This window comes from Aedes albopictus, chromosome 2, assembly GCF_035046485.1.
Source record: "Aedes albopictus strain Foshan chromosome 2, AalbF5, whole genome shotgun sequence".
NCBI classification, from domain to species: domain Eukaryota; kingdom Metazoa; phylum Arthropoda; class Insecta; order Diptera; family Culicidae; genus Aedes; species Aedes albopictus.
The window spans coordinates 429438945-429455511 of record NC_085137.1 but is presented as its reverse complement, the minus strand read 5'-3'; the positions used below and the strand labels follow the sequence as shown (position 1 = coordinate 429455511).

At 42.9% G+C, this 16567-nt stretch overlaps 1 protein-coding gene and 1 non-coding gene across 2 annotated transcripts in view; one reads left to right on the top strand and one right to left on the bottom strand.

The window, feature by feature from the left end:
* The window catches only part of LOC109406566 (serine/threonine-protein kinase mig-15), a gene marked incomplete in the record, with an annotated part of 267320 nt that overhangs the window by 132137 nt on the left and 118616 nt on the right, over positions 1-16567 (top strand).
* Positions 292-364, bottom strand: Trnav-aac (transfer RNA valine (anticodon AAC)). Its single transcript has one exon. It is a non-coding gene; the product is annotated as a tRNA-Val (tRNA).

Genomic DNA, 16567 nt, shown 5'->3' with positions numbered 1-16567 from the left:
ACGAGTGCCAAAACGGCGGCGGTGCAGCAAAAATAGAGAGCAAAAAATTACGTTGCATTTAGTAAGAAGGGTGAGAAGTTTTGGATTGAAACGTACCACGAGGATATTTTTAGATTTTGGCTTGCCGTTTGTGTTCGATTCGCAATGTGTCTCAGTTTGTCCGTCGAATACAGCGAGCGGAATTGCCTGAAGTTGTAAATAGAGCATTGAATTTGAGCTCAAGTTTACCAGATTAGATTTTCTGTGGCTATCAGTGAAATTAGTATAAACACAGAAATAAAATAAGATACGTGTTTCCGCCCGGGATCGAACCGGGGGCCTTCCGCGTGTTAGGCGGATGTGATAACCACTACACCACGGAAACCACTGACATGCCAGATGAAAAACAACGAGCTGGTTTATGTCGTTGCGACAATAAACAAAACATTGTATGGCGAATTCCAGAGGGCTAAGGCCTGAAGTACACAGGGTCAAATATTAGACAAGGAAAGAACACAAGAAACGAAAGGGAAAGTCCATAAATTACGTCACGCATTTAGGGGGTGGGGGGGAGCGGGGGTTTCAGTTAAGTGTGATAACTCATATAACAATTTCAGGGGACTCATGCGAAAAGTGTGACATAGGGGAAAGGGGGGTTGAAACTGGGCAATTTTTGCGTGACGTAATTTATGGACGCTCCCAAATCAGTTTGAAAATAATGAAAAATTTGACCGAGTCAAATAAGATGTTTGAGCATTGGTTTCTTTTTGGACAAATATTGGACCCTGTGTACTAACAGCTTAAGACTTTTACATGCAATCTTAAGAGGTACAAATTTGATGAACGAAGCATCACGTTACATTTGTTTATACTGGGTTTGTTCACTTGCAAAAAGAGGCAGGTAATCCAAATATGATGTGTTTTCTTACGAGGATTCAAGATTAGTGCACTTGAAAACGTGAGTAGGGGTCAAGTCGGCCATTGTGGTAGCCATGTTTGTGTTTTCTGATGTTTGACTTTAATTAAAAATTGAAGAAACATAGGGTAGCGAACCACTTGGGCAGTGGCCGGTATTTTGGGCACTCTTTGATATAACTCAATTAATTCCAAACCAATTGACTTAAAATTTTGTGCACGGCTAGATACTATACGTATCTCACCGCGTTTCAAAAATTGTGTCAATTGGTTTCAAATTGGCTGAGTTATATCAGAAAACTGCCCAAAATAGGACCCCTGCTGAGATGGTTCCACTTCCCTATCAAGAATTGCTTGTATGGATCGACTGAAATTCTTAACTGTGAACTTTTAGTAAATAACTTACCCGTTGCCACTAAAAATTCACATATCAAAAATAATCCACAGTTTGCAATTGTGACTTCGAGTTCGCTGTGACAAAATGACCTCCATCGCTTTAAACACAATTTTCCATCAGATTGTAAAATTACACCGAGAAAAAAATCTACTCAGTGACTGAGTTGATCTTACTCGGAAATCGAAAAATCCTTTGTTTTCTTACTCAGTTTCCGTTAAAAGTGGGACAACTCATTGGCAATGGGTTGTCCCACTTTTAGCTGAAACTGAGTAAGAAAGTAATACCAACTCAGCCACTGAGTAGATTTTTTTCTCGGTGTACAGCTTCTGCACTATGGAGCTTGCTTACAACTTTGCTTGCAAGATATTATTTTATGTAAAATAGAATGAAATGAAAAGGAAATTTAATCATCCTAATATTCTAAGTCACGTGTAGTTCTAATAATAACTTCCTGTGTAGAACTGTAGTTGATCCAAGCGATTCACACATGCGGAATAACAGAGTACATACTAAAACTGATGCACAACGATGTCTTGTCCGATCCCATCGAAATTGTCTAAGCAAGGATGCATGCTATCACCACTACCTACTGTTGCTCAACGTAATCGCCGAGGTCCAGATTGATACAATTGATCATGAACCCAATGGGCGGGTTGCTGTGCCAGTCCATCACCTAGCTGATGACGTTGCTTTCCCAGCTCAACAGTAGGCTTATTTTTTGTGTCCCAATTGGAGGGAAACATACACTACCCGCCATAAATATGGAATCGCATATTGCAACACTCATACTGAATATTGCAGCACCCAAAAAAGTTTGGCATCACTCTAAAATGTGATTATTTCAGGTCTTTGGGGCACAAAACATTTATGACCCCCCTAATTCTCTTTCAAAATGCAACTCGTACCCACAACCTAATTGGTTCTAGGTTTAATCTATTTTTCCTTCTTATTTTGGGTGATGCCAAACTTTTTGGGTGCTGCAATACTGAGTATTGCAACGATTTCATATTATTGGCGGGTACTGTATCTCTGAATACGGCTTTCTGACACGTGAGACTTGGTGGCGACTTCTGGATATGTTAGAATCTGTAAAATCTAGAAAATAACCTAAAAAAATGTTTGAAATGATAAGCAAATTCTTAAGTCAATCTTAGTGAATTGTAGATAGCTATTTTTATTGAAATTATAATGATTTATTGTACGAATTTGTTTGAACTAGACCAGAATGGATCGCCTTCAAAAAAAATCTGGTGAAAATATAGAGACCTTACTGGCATTTCTTGAAGTAATTCCTTTTATAATTCATGGAGTCAATTTTGACAGATCTTCGAGAGGGGTTGGTGACTGAAGCTTTGGAGAAATTTCTAACAGAGTTTCGAAAAGCCTTTATTTTGAAATTTTTCTAAAACTAATTTTTTGGTGTCAGAAATCAGTAGGGAAGTGAACGACTCCTATTTTGGGCACTTTTCTGTTATAACTCAGCCAATTCTGAATCAACTGACACAATATTTGGAACGCGGTAGGATACGTATAGTATCTAGACGTGTACACAATTTCAAATATTTTGGAATTGACTAAGTTATAGCGAAAAGTGCCCAAAATACCGGCCACTGCCCAAATGGCTCGCTACCCTAATTAATAAATCTGACAAATCTGATAAAAAGTACTACAATGCCTCGCAGTTCAAAATTGTTACATCGAGTACGCTGCAAAAAAAAATACATCTATCAGTTTCAACACAATTCTCCATCGGATTGTAAAATCACAGGTTATCTGCAGAATGAAGCTTGCTTACAATTTTGCGAGCAAGAAATTATTTTATGTAAAATTGAATGAAATGAAATGGAAATTCAAACGTTCTAATATTTACGTCAAGTGTTGCAAAACGGTGAGTCGATAAGGAGAGCGTCCAACATAGCTCTGGTCCTCACTAGTTCCTACCTCATGCTTCCACGGGTCAAGCGATGACGAAGACCGCCAGCTGAGAGTTGTGTGCTTAGCTGGTAGTGCAGCCTGAGCACTGTTGTCCTTTTGACTTCAGCTAGATTGAGGAGGTACGATCCGAGTGTCTGTTCACCAAGGAGGTGCGGCTCAAGCAGCGTCTGTTCTGGCATCCAGCGGCTGAGTAAGAAATGCTACATGACGCCCAGCTAGATCCATGGTGGTAGCCTCACCAGCGTGATGGTCCCAGTGTTGGTTGGGAATTAAACAGAACTGGCACGATGGCCCTTCGGCGAGACAGGAGTGTTAGCGTAGGCCCAATAAGCCACCCGTAAAAATCCCCATTGCGAATAACATAGGAGAAAATACGACTCGATACTATCGGCAAATACCCACGCGACGAAATAAGGACTACGATTGGAAACTTGGAACATGGAATTGCAAGTCACTAGGTTTCGCAGGATGTGACAGGATAATTTACGACGAACTACATCCCCGCAACTCCGACATCGTGGCGTTGCAGGAACGTTGTTGGACTGAACAGAATGTGTGGAAAAGCGGGCATCGAGCGGCTACCTTCTACCAAAACTGTGGCACCACCAACGAACTGGGAACAGGATTCGGCAAGATGCGACAACCTGTGATCGGGTGGCAGCCGATCAACGCAAGGATGTGCATGTTAAGATGGTTGCTAGCCGCGTGACGTGAAAATCGTTGTCGGCGACATAAACGCGCAGGTAGGAAGGGAGGAAATATACAGACCGGTAATCGGGCGAAACAGCCTGCACGCCGTATCAAATGATAACGGCCAGCGATGCGTAAACTTTGCAGCCTCCCGTGGTATGGTAGTCCGAAGCACCTTCTTCCCCCGCAAAGATATCCACAAAGCCACCTGGAGATCACCCGACCATCAAACAGAAAACCAAATCGACCACGTTCTAATCGACGGTAAATTCTTCTCAGATATAACCCACGTCCGCACATACCGCAGTGCGAATGTAGATTCGGATCACTACTTAGTCGCTGTATGGATGCGCTCAAAACTTTCGACAGTTATCACCACGCGTCGAAGTCGAACGCCGCGACTTAACATCGAGCAGCTGCATAACGTAGAAGTGGCTCAAGACTACGCGCAGCAGTTAGCAGTGGCCCTACCAACGGAAGAGCAGCTTGGCGCAGCTACACTTGAAGATGGCTGGAGGGACATCCGATCCGCCATAGGTAGTACCTCGGCTACAGCACTAGGCTTCGCGACTCCGAATCACAGAAACGACTGGTACGACGGTGAATGTGAACAGTTGAAAAACGAGAAGAATGCAGCATGGGCGAGAATGCTGCAACACCGTACGAGAGCGAATGAGGCACGTTACAAACAGGCGCGGAACAGACAGAACTCATTCTTCCGGATGAAGAAGCGTCAGCAGGAAGAACGAGATCGCGAAGCGATAGAAGAGCTGTACCGCGCTAAGGACACACGAAAGTTCTACGAGAAGCTGAACCGCTCGCGCAGAGGCTTTGTGCCACAAGCCGACATGTGCCGAGATAATCACGAAAATATTCTCACGAACGAGTGTGAGGTGGTCGAGAGCTGGCGGCAGCATTAGCAGCACCTCAATGGCAGCGTTGCAAATACCGAAGGTGGCGTGGTAACAGATCTAGGAGTATGTGCACAGGACGAAAGACTTCCGGTCCCTGACCTCCAAGAGATTGAGGAGGAGGTTGGCCGGTTGAAAAACAACAAAACCGCTGGAGCAGATCAACTACCAAGCGAGCTTCTAAAATACGGTGGAGAAGCACTAGTGAGAGCACTACACTGGGTCGTTACCAAGATTATGGAGGAGCAAGTATTACCGGAGGAATGGATGAAAGGTATCGTGTGTCCCATCTACAAAAAGGGCGACAAGATTGCGAAAACTACCGCGCGATCACACTACTGAGCGCTGCCTACAAGATACTCTCTCAAATTTTATGCCGCCGTCTATCACCGATTTCAAGAGAATTCGTGGGGCATTATCAGGCTGGATTTATGGGTGAACGCGCTACAACGGACCAGATGTTCGCCATCCGCCAGGTGTTGCAGAAATGCCGCGAATACAACGTGCCCACACATCACTTGTTCATCGATTTCAAACCGGCGTATGATACAATCGATCGAGAACAGCTATGGCAGATTATGCACGAATACGGATTCCCGGATAAGCTGATACGATTGATCAAGGCGACGATGGATCGAGTGATGTGCGTAGTTCGAGTATCAGGGACACTCTCGAGTCCCTTCGAATCTCGCAGAGGGTTACGGCAAGGTGATGGTCTTTCGTGCTTGCTGTTCAACATTGCTTTGGAGGGTGTAATAAGAAGAGCGGGGATAAACACGAGTGGGACGATTTTCACGAAGTCCGTTCAGCTGCTTGGTTTCGCTGATGATATTGATATTATAGCTCGTAAATTGGAGACGATGGCGGAAACGTACATCCGACTAGAGTGAAGCCAGGCGAATCGGATTAGTCATTAACGTGTCGAAAACAAAGTACATTATGGCAAAGGGCTCCAGGGAGGAATCATCGCGCCGCCACCCCGAATTTATATCGACGGTGATGAAATCGAGGCGGTTGAAGAATTCGTGTACTTGGGATCACTGGTGACCACCGACGACGACACCAGCAGAGAAATTCAGAAGCGCATTGTGGCAGAAAATCGTGCTCACTTTGAACTCCGCAGGACTCTACGATTGAATAAAGTTCGCCGTAATACGAAGTTAACTATCTACCGCTGATTAGACCGGTCGTCCTCTATGTGCACGAAACATGGACCCTACGTGTAAAGGACCAACGCACCCTTGGAGTTTTCGAACGGAAGGTGTTGCGTACCATCTACGGCGGAGTGCAGATGGAAGACGGGACTTGGAGAAGGCGAATGAACCACGAGCTGCATCAGCTGCTGAGAGAACCAACTATCATCCATACCACGAAAATCGGGAGGCTACGGTGGACGGGTGACGTCATCAGGATGTCGGATAGCAACCCGACTAAAATGGTTCTCGACAGTCATCCGACCGGTACAAGAAGACGTGGTGCGCAGCGAGCTAGGTGGGTCGACCAAGTGGAGGACGATCTGCGGACCCTACGCAGAGTGCAGAACTGGAGACAAACAGCCATGGACCGAGTGAAATGGAGACGGCTACTATGTACAGCAGAGGCCACCCCGGCCTTAGCCTGATCGTGCTGCTGTGCTGTGCTGCAGGTTGGTTTTCGTCCCCTAAGGGGCTATTTCGCCCACTTTTGAAATCACTGGTCTGGGAGGTTTCAAAGGCATTCGGTTTAAAGGCGTTCCATGAGACCTAAAGCGGTTTCAAAGTAATTTCGGGGGGTATCATGAGCTTTTCAAGAAAAATTAGGTTGTCCCAGGGCATTTCAGGGGGTCTGTTTAAAGGGAGCAGTTTATATACCACGTAAACCAAATTCAGGCCATCTCAGACCAATCACACTCCCCCCCCCCTCCCCCAATTCTACTACCTCGTAGACTTTCGTACATACAAAAATTTGAAAATTTGTATGGAGCGTAAACTTTGGCCAGACTCCCCCTCCCCCCAAAAAGTTTATGTGATTTATGAACAGCCCCAAGGGGTCTCAGGGACGTTTGTAAAAGCTTCGGACGTTTTAGGGAGATTCATGGTAGTTCAGGGTAATTTCAGGGGGTTTTGAGGCGTTTGAAGGGCTCTCAGGAAATCCATTGGAAATTAATTGAGAACTTGTTGTAGGAGTCCCAATTGAAAACTCCTCAAACATTTCGTGTCCCCTATTATCGCATCGGTTAAAGACCTACAGCGCATAGCGTTACCATGTCTAATCCACCAACATTTCCACCAAACTCCAAAGTGTAAACAAACTCTTTTTCCCATTCACATCACCATCCGCTGGCGGCGGCTAACCCAATCTTCTTCGTCCAATTGCAAAATTACGTCAACAGCTGGCTGGTCGAATCTTAATTGAGCAGCATTCATGAATCACCACAAAGCACCATCGCTAATCAGAAGCAACTTACTAACTGCAGCCAGCGCAGCGGTCTGTGGTGGTGGGCGCTCGCTCGCTATCAATCTCGTAAGAAGTTCAGTGTTCGTTCAGTTGTGAGAGCATGAGAGGGGCGGGACGGTAAACTGGCGCAATGGAAAGTGAAAACTCTTGGATTAACATTTAGTCAATGGGGATAATTACAAAGTGTGCAATAACAACGTGCGCACGGTGGATATTGCTTCGCACGGGAACGGAACTGCGCCTCCACCATGGAACCTAGTGATTAGCTTAGCTAGTTCAGTCCATTGCTAAACTCTCTGTAGGTAATGAAGATGGGCGATGGGCCCGAGATGAAGCTTTTCGGTTTTCGCTTTCGTTCACCTGACTCCGCGCTCATTGCTAGGTCTGATAACTCTGGTTCGGTCCGGTGAGCGAGGGAGCTTTTTCCGACGAATGGTTGGGTCGGATTTCGCCAAGTGGTGGTGATTGTGAGAAGATTCACCGGAGCTGCATAAACCACAATTGTGTTGCGCCAAGCGTGCATTGTTGTTGCCTTGCCACCCGATGATGACGGTGATGGATTGGTGGGAGCTTTTCTCGAGTAGATAATTATGAGATGTCGCGGAGGGAAGGGGATCGGCTGACGAGGAGGTCGTTCAAAAGGGGAAACAATTTCTCCGCTGCGGTTGATGTCAATTGTTGTTGCGGTGGCATCCCATTCCACTTCAATTCCGAGAAATACTAAATCAGTTTGAGCCACTTGTGGTTGTGCTTGAATAGATGGATTTTCAACTCTGATGTGTACTTGTTGAAAATGTTTAGGCATTCTTCTTCTTCTTCTTCATGGCTCGACGTCCCAACTGGGACTTGGCCTGCCTCGCTTCAACTTAGTGTTCTTTGAGCACTTCCACAGTTATTAATTGAAGGGCTTTCTTTGCCTGCCATTGCATGAAATTGTATAAATATTGTGAGGCAAGTACAATGATACACTATGCCCAGGGAGTCAAGAAAATTTTCCCGACTGGAACGGGAATCGAACCCGCCGTCTCCGGATTGGCGATCCATGGCCTTAACCACTAGGCTAACTGGAGGCCCCACATTATATCATTGAATGTGTTTTCTACGCTATTTCCTTATCTAGGAGTCTACAATATTGAATTTGGAGTGTTATCAAGCCTATTCTGGATAAGAACAACAAATGTTTAAATATCAACTATTATCACTAGGTAGATGTGTCAGAAGGTCGGCTCAGAGTGAATCTGCCATATTTTTTTTTTCTAATTGGTTTATTTATTAGGCTCATTGTTTTATAAAAACTCTACGGAGCCGATAATCAAGTGAGTACACAATTTGTTATTCTAAGAGATCTAAATAAGCAAATCTACTAATAGTTTGTCTTACGAGCGCACTTTTTCCTTGGGCGTGTGCTTGATCCGGAACCGGAACTGGAATGGGAAGCCGCGAATTGAGCCCGTCGCTGATTGGCCAGGTGCTCTCCCATTGCTTCCTTGAGCGCTACTGCCACCGCTTCCAGATCGACTTTCTTCTTCACTGGTATTTGTCCCTCCGATTCAGTTTCATATTCACGCATTTCCTGCTGCACCTGATCCGCTTCTGTTGAATCCGACACCTCTTCGACAAGCTCTTCTTCCAGGATTTCTATAACAGGGCTCTCCGTTATGTTTGGAATTGCCCGTTCGTCCGATGCAACGTATTTTCCCGCCACGACTCCAGCATACGAACAGGTTCCGTCTCCTTGTAATTTCCCTTGGTTTCCTCTGGAACGACGTTGAGGACAAGAATCCTTCCGGTGCCCAACTGCATGGCACAGAAAGCACGTATCCTTAAGCCCCTCATAAAATATTCTGCCTTTCCTATTTGCGACATCGATCATCGGCGGAATATTTTTGTCGATATCGATATATGCACCGCGTACTCCGGTAAACATGTGGTCCAGGCCCAAGTTGGCTGGGAATTTTTCCCTAACTATGCAGTCCACCTTACCGAAAATTCCGAGCGCGGTCGCTAAAGTTTCATCACTTAGCTCCGGCGGCAGATCAAACACCCTAACGTAGTGTACGTTGGTGCCGGCTACGGTCATACGCACTTCCACAACCTGTCCGTTCGAATAAACGAACTGTTTTGGCTCCGGGTTTCTTCTCAACGTTTCCCTCATTGCCTCTTCCGAGACGAACTTGACAAACAATGACCGATCGTGCGCTGTTTTATAAGCTGTTTCCATCAGCTTGACATCTGTTCCCAATTGCTTGAGGAAGCTGGCAATGTCCACCCAAGACGGTCGCGGACTACCCGCCGGGAACCGAAATTGCGCGGTGTTGATGATATCGTTCATATCGATAATTGATTTCGATATCAATCCAACCGAAAGCGTCGTCGCCGTTAACAACCGGGAGACAAAGCGATCGAATACACTACCTAAACAGCACGGGCTGATAGGAGCAAAAAACAAACTACCTGCAGAGAGCAAATTAGTCTCCGACTGTATGCACTGACTGTTGCGACCGAACTGAATCTGCCATATTCACATATTCGCATTTATTTGCACAACATCACATTTAAGATAACTCATAATATTAGCCACAGTTCTCGGCGTGGTCTACAACCAACTTTGCAGGGTTGTTGTCCGGTATTCTTGCAACATGCCCTGCCCACCGTACCCTTCCGGCTTGGGTCATCTCCTGAATGCTGGGTTCGCCGTAAAGTGCAGCAAGCTCGTGGTTAATCCTTCTCCGCCACGCACCGTTCTTCTGCGCACCGCCGAAAATCATCCTTAGCAAGCGTCGTACAAAAACTCCGAGTGCTTGTAGGTCTTCCTCGAGCTTGGTCTTTGTCTCGTGTCCGTAGAGAACCACCGGTCTTATTAGCGTTTTGAACATGGTGTATTTAGTGCGTGGGTGAATGTTTTTAGACAGCAGATTCTTCTGGAACCCATAGTACGAATGACTTCCACTGATGATTCGTCTTCGAATTTCACGACTGACATTGTTGTCAGTCGTCAGTAAGAACCTGAGGTAGACGAATTCCTCCACCACCTCGAAGGTATTCGCCTATCATTACTACTTATGTCGTTTTCGTTTTTGATTCAGTTCCAACCTGTGTTGGAACTGGATGAGATCCCTCTCCCCCCATAAAGTCTACGTGGTTTATGAACGGTCCCTTAGGCATGAGAACCCGTCACCTTGTTGTAGTCTCCGGCGAGATACGAGTGAACTGGATAGTTCATCTGAAACCCTTACGTAGTTTACACACCGTCCATTGTTGATTTGATCAGTCAAGCCAGTATCCCGCGAAAATCATTTTCGTCCATGATACTCCATAGCTCTGCGCGGTCGATACTGTCGTATGCCGCTTTGAAGTCGATGAACAGGTGATGCGTTGGGACCTGGTATTCGCGGCATTTCTGGAGGATTTGCCGTACGGTAAAGATCTGGTCCGTTGTCGACCGGCCGTCGATGAAGTCGGCTTGATAATTTCCTACGAACGAATTTATTTTAGGTGACAGAGGACGGAAGATGATTTGGAATAGCACTTTGCAGGCATCGTTTAAAACGCTGATCGCTCTAAAATTCTCACATTCCAAATGGTCGCTGTTTTGTGAATTGGACGGATTAGCCCTTCCACTCCTCCGGTAGCTGTTCGGTTTCCCAGATCCTGACTTCCAACCGGTGTAGGCAGGTGGCCTACTTTTCTGGGCCGATCTTGATGAGTTCAGCTGCGATACCATCCTTTCCAGCCAGGGTTGGCATTGGTCACGAAGTTCACTAGAGTGCTTAGGTTTTGCTCTAATGATGCATCACCATCGAACGTGATGCTAACAATTATAGATCAGTGAAGAAAATTGTCAGACAAAAGAGACACAAAACAAACAACAACGAAGGCTCGGCGATTACTCTTTATCCAACTGGTAACATGATCTCGAAATCGTTTGTTGCGCACAAAATGGAAGCTGAATTTGTTGCGTACTTTTCAACTAGTGAATAATAGATTATTACTGACCCAAAGTGGAAACCAGGGGGGGTGGGGGTAAGACGGTCCTGGCCAAGTTTGCAGGGGTTGACGGTATTAAAGTGAAGGAGTTTCATTTTGATTATTGTAATGTAGTTTTTTTTCTTTTAGTTTTTTTTTGTGTATTTTAACTTAAATGCTAATTCTACACTCATTGTAATGTAGTGTTCTTTAGTGAAACATATCACCTTTTTAACACTTTAATGCGCCTCTAACGGTTCATCACGAACCGGCTGCTGCAGTGGCTGACATAATTTCTGAAGAATGTCCAGGAGAAATTCCTGGAAGAATTCCTGGATAAAATCTTGGAGTAATGCCTGGAGAAATTCCTGAATTAAATCCTTGAGGATGGTCTGGAGGGATTCCTGGATGTATTTATGTGGGGATTGCTGGAGGAATCTCTAGAGGAATTATTGAAAGAATTAGTGGATGAATTTTTGAAGGGATCTTTAGAGGAACTCTGGGAGAAATTTCTGAAAAAAATCCCTTGAGAAAATTGTGGTGGAATTTCTAGAGAAATTTATGGATGATTTCCTGAAAGAAACCCTGAGGGAATCCTTGAAATGTTTTTTGGAGTAATCCCTGACGAAGTTCATGGAGGAATTCTGAGCTGAATTCCTGGTGGAAAATCTGGAAGAATTCCTGGAGGAATCCCTGGAAAAATTTCAAAAGATATTCCTAGAGAAAACTCCAAAAGAAATTCCTGGACGAATTCCTGATAGATTTTTTGAAGGAATTCGAAGTTTAATTCTTGGTGAAATTGCTGGAGGAATCCCTCAACAAATTTCTGGGGTAATTTCTGGAGGAATTCCACGAGGAGACTCAGCAAAAATAACTGGATGGAATCCTGGAGGAATCCCAGGAAGAATTCCTGAAGCTATCAAGGGAGAAACTTCCGGAAGAAATTCTGGAGAATTCCTGGAAGAGTCCCTAAAGCAATTCCTGGAGGAATCGCTGAAAGAATTCCTGGACAAACCTCAGCAAGAATCCAAGGAGGAATCCCTGGAAGAATGCCTGGAAAAATTACTTGAAGAATGCCTGGAAAAATTACTTGAAGAATGCCTAGGAGAATTCTTGGTGGAATTCTTGCAGGAATCCCTGAAGTAATTCCTGTAGGGGTATCTGGAAAAATCCTTGGAAGAATTCCTTGAAGAATTCCTAGATAAATTCCTGTAAGAATTCCCAGGAGAATTCCTGTTGCAATTCTTAGAGGAATCCCTGAAGCAATTCCTGGAGAAGTCTGGAGAAATGCCTGAAAGAACTCCTGTAGAAATTCCCTGGAAGATATCCTGAAAGAATGCCTGTAGGAATTCCTGAAGGAATCTCCAGAGGAACTCCTGAAGAATTCTCTAGAGGAATTTCTAGAGGTATCTCTAGGTGAATTCTTGGAGGAATTTTCAGCGAAATCCCTGGAAGAATTCCTGGAGGTATTCCTAAAGAAATTTCTGGAAGAATCTCTTAAGGAATTCATGCAGGAATACCAGTAGTAATCCCTAAAGGAATCGCAGATGGAATTTTTGGAGAAATTCTGAAGGAATCCTTAGAGGTGTTCGTGGAGGAATCCCTGTAGCAGTTCCTGAAGAAATCCCTAGAGGAATTACTGAAGAAATTCCAGAAGGAATCGCGGATGTAATTTCATGAGAAATTGATTCCTGGAGGAGTTCCTTAAAGAAACAAGGAGGAATTTCTGAACGAAGAGTTCCTGGGAGAATTGTTGGAAGAAATTTCTAAAAAAAATTGTTTTTGAAAGAAACACAGAAGGAATTCTCGAGTGCAGCTCTGGAGAAATTCTTGGAGGAATCCCTGGAAGAATTCCTGGAGGAATCTGAGGAACAATTCCTGCTTGAATCCTAGGAAGAATTTTTGAAGAAATAGTGAAGGAACTCCTTGAGGATTCCCTGTAGCTGTTCCTAAAGGAATCTCTGGAGGAGTTCCTGAAGAATCCCCAGAAGGAATACCGGAAGCAATTCCAAGACGACAGTCCCTGGAGGAAGTACTGGATTAATTTCTGGAGGAGTTCCTGAAAGAATTCCAAGAGGAACTCCTGAAGGAATTCTTAAAAGAGTTCCTGAGGGAATCCTTGAAGGAATTTTTAAAATAATCCCTGAAGCTGTTCCTGAAAGAATCACAGAAGGAATTCCCGGGAGTATCTCTGGAGGAATTCTGGGAGGAATCCCAGGATGAATTCCTGAAGAAATCGCAGATGGATTTCTTGGAGAAATCCTGAATGAATTCTAAGAATAGTTCGTAGAGGAACTCCTTGAGGAATCCCTGTAGCAGTTCCTGAAGAAATCGCTGGATGAATTCCTGAAGAATCCCCAGAAGGAATTCCGGAAGCAATACCAAAGAGATTTCCTAAGGGAATCCTTCAACATTGTCTGGGGTTGTAAGTCAAAGTACCACCACAGAGCAGGAGCACTGCCTCTCTGTGGTGTGCCAAATAAAACTGTATTCAATCGTAGTTCGTCGTCATCATTCCTCCGGGAGATAGAAACACAACGTGGGGCCTTAATCAACCGCTGGACGAAACAAGTACTGGATTAATTCCTGGAGGTGTTCTTGAAAGAATTTCAAGAGGAATTCTTGGAGGAATTCTAAAAAGAGTTCCTGATGGAATCCTGGGAGGAAGTTTTAAAATAATCTCTAGAGTTGTTCCTGAAAGAATCACAGTAAAAATTCCCGGGTGAATGCCTGGAGGAATTCTTGGAGGAAAACTTGGTGGAAGACCTGAAGAAATCCCATGTGGAATCCTGGAAGCAATCCCATTAGGAATTCATCAGGAAATTCCAGGAAAGCTTTCTTAACGAATCCCTGAAATAATTTCTGTAGGAATGCCTAGAAAAAAATCTGTTTGCAATAATTTCAGGCCGAATGATTGTAGGAATCCATCCACTACCAAAAGAATGTTTTATACATTTTTGTTTTAAAGAATTCCTGGATAAACTTTTGAAAATCTCTGGTAAAATTTTCTGAGAGGGTTTCTGGAAGATACTCTTGATTGAGTTATTGGAGCAATCCCTAGTGAAATTCTTGAAAGAATATATGGATTAATCCTTGAAAAAATCTCTAAGGAAACACTTGCAGAAATACCTAAATACCTCTGTTGGCATTCCTTTAGGAATCCCTGGAGAAATTCTTGGAGGAATCTTCGAAAAAAGCTCTGGAACAATCACTGGAGGATCCTCTAAATATATCCCAGGAGAAATTCCCGGAGGGATATCTGATGAAACCCCTAGAGGAATTCTTGAAAAAATCTCTGGAGCAATCCATCATGAAGTCATTGAAGGAAGCAATGTAAAAAATCCTGGAGAAATTCCTTGCATCCTTTCAGAAGTATCTGTTAATTCTGAAGGAATCGTAGGAGGCATTCTTGAAGATTTTTTTTGGATCAAAGCCTGAAACAATCACTATCGGAACCCTGCAAGATGCCCATGGAAAAATTCACGTAGAAGAAATTCCTGGAGAAATCCCTTGAGGAATTCCTGAAAGAAGTCCCTGGAGAAATACCTGAAGGAATTTCTGAAGGTATGTCCTTGAAAGAATTTATAATGAAATCCCAGGTATTTTGCTCTTAATGTGCCGTTTGTTTGAATTATAGACTGTTTCAGAAATTATAAATACACTAATGATTAACTGCCATTTCAATTTGAGCACAATATCCAAAAAAGTTTCTTTTAGCTCTTATAGTAAACATGCTAACGAAGCAAATAATACCAATTTTGTTGATGTTTCTGGTAAAAGTTAAAAAATAGGGCTCTGTAAACTAGATGATTGAAATTTGAAGTTGCACAAAGTGGTCAAAAAACGTAGCATAGTAGAAAAGAAAAAAATCTCACAGATAAAATATTTTATTTCCAAACACAATAAAAATTGCTGTATCGATAATAAAAGATATTTCTCGATTGGTAAGAGTAATTTTTACTGGAATATTTGATCAAGAACCACCATTACGGGTCTTCTCAATACAAAACTTTATGTTTCAAATTTCTCAACAACACCAGTAACAACAAACGTTAAGCAAACGAATGTCTTAATTACTGCATACTGAATTCGTTTTAATGGTATTACAAGCTATGCCATCTGAAGGATCGAATGAGCTCAAAAAATCAGTTCGTTTAGATGAAGTGCGTTCAGGAAAGCTAAGAAACTGTGTGGTAGTTCTTATGTTCCGTAGAAAACCTTAAAAAATAAGAAACTTGATCTCCGAAAAAATGTTGTGGAAATGCCTTTATCGATTTTTTCCAAATTTTGATCAAGGCATTCCTTAGACAACTTGTTGAGACAGCGAATGTGATAAAAATTTAGATAGTTTTTGGAATTTAGTGATAAATAGTGTTGAAATCATTAAAAAACACCTTTGTACAAATGCAAATTTGAAAAACTAAGTTATTTGTTAGAGAACTCGACTATTCTTTAAAATATCAAGACAATTCAAAGGAAATATAAAAATATGGAGTACAATATGCTATACTCTGAAAGAAGTTGGTAAAAACCATTAGAACAGTTCATTTAATTTAATAAATAAAGTGTATTTATAATTTCTGAAACAGTCTATAAATACTAGAGAAAATTCGTGAATTATGTGCCATTACACTTATAGCAGTATATGGTTCTACAAAGTCCATCTTTTTGCAAATCTGGAAAATTTAGCATGTTGTTTTTGATGATTAACCTGGGCTTGGTATGGGAATATCTGTAAATAAAGTCCTCAAGTCGAGTCAAGTACAAGACACTGAAGACGACCTTACAGTTGAGGTCGAAATACGTATCTGTCAAAGGATGCAAATTCTTAGTGAAATTCAAAGGAACAGTACTTAACGCGATTTTCTTTTTATGTTGTTTTTGTTTTCCAACATCACAAAATTTGAATGGCCAAGTTTTTGATTTTTTTAAATTCTATGATAAGATTGAAGTGGTTCTCTTGAAGAAATATTTGGCGATATTTCTTGTGCTTTTCGAGTGAAAAATGTTTGAACCTTAATGAAAAATCTTTGTGTTTTGGTATCCGACGGGAAGGAGGCAATCCTCACAACTGTGGTCTATGGCTGTACTACCTTTGAAATTTGTGTGACTTGATTGATGCTTATTTTTACTTTTTCAGTGGTAACCAGGTAAATGATTAAACCATGACAATTTCTCGTACGCTTTTTCGCCAAGGAAAGCACCCCATTAAACCCTATCCAATTTCCAACTCCAGATATCTATGAAGTGGGCCAAGTTCTTGGACATATTCTGAGTAGATATCTAATCAACATTTCCTCCCCATCCCCGCTGATCGTAAGGACCTGGCCAGGTGTCG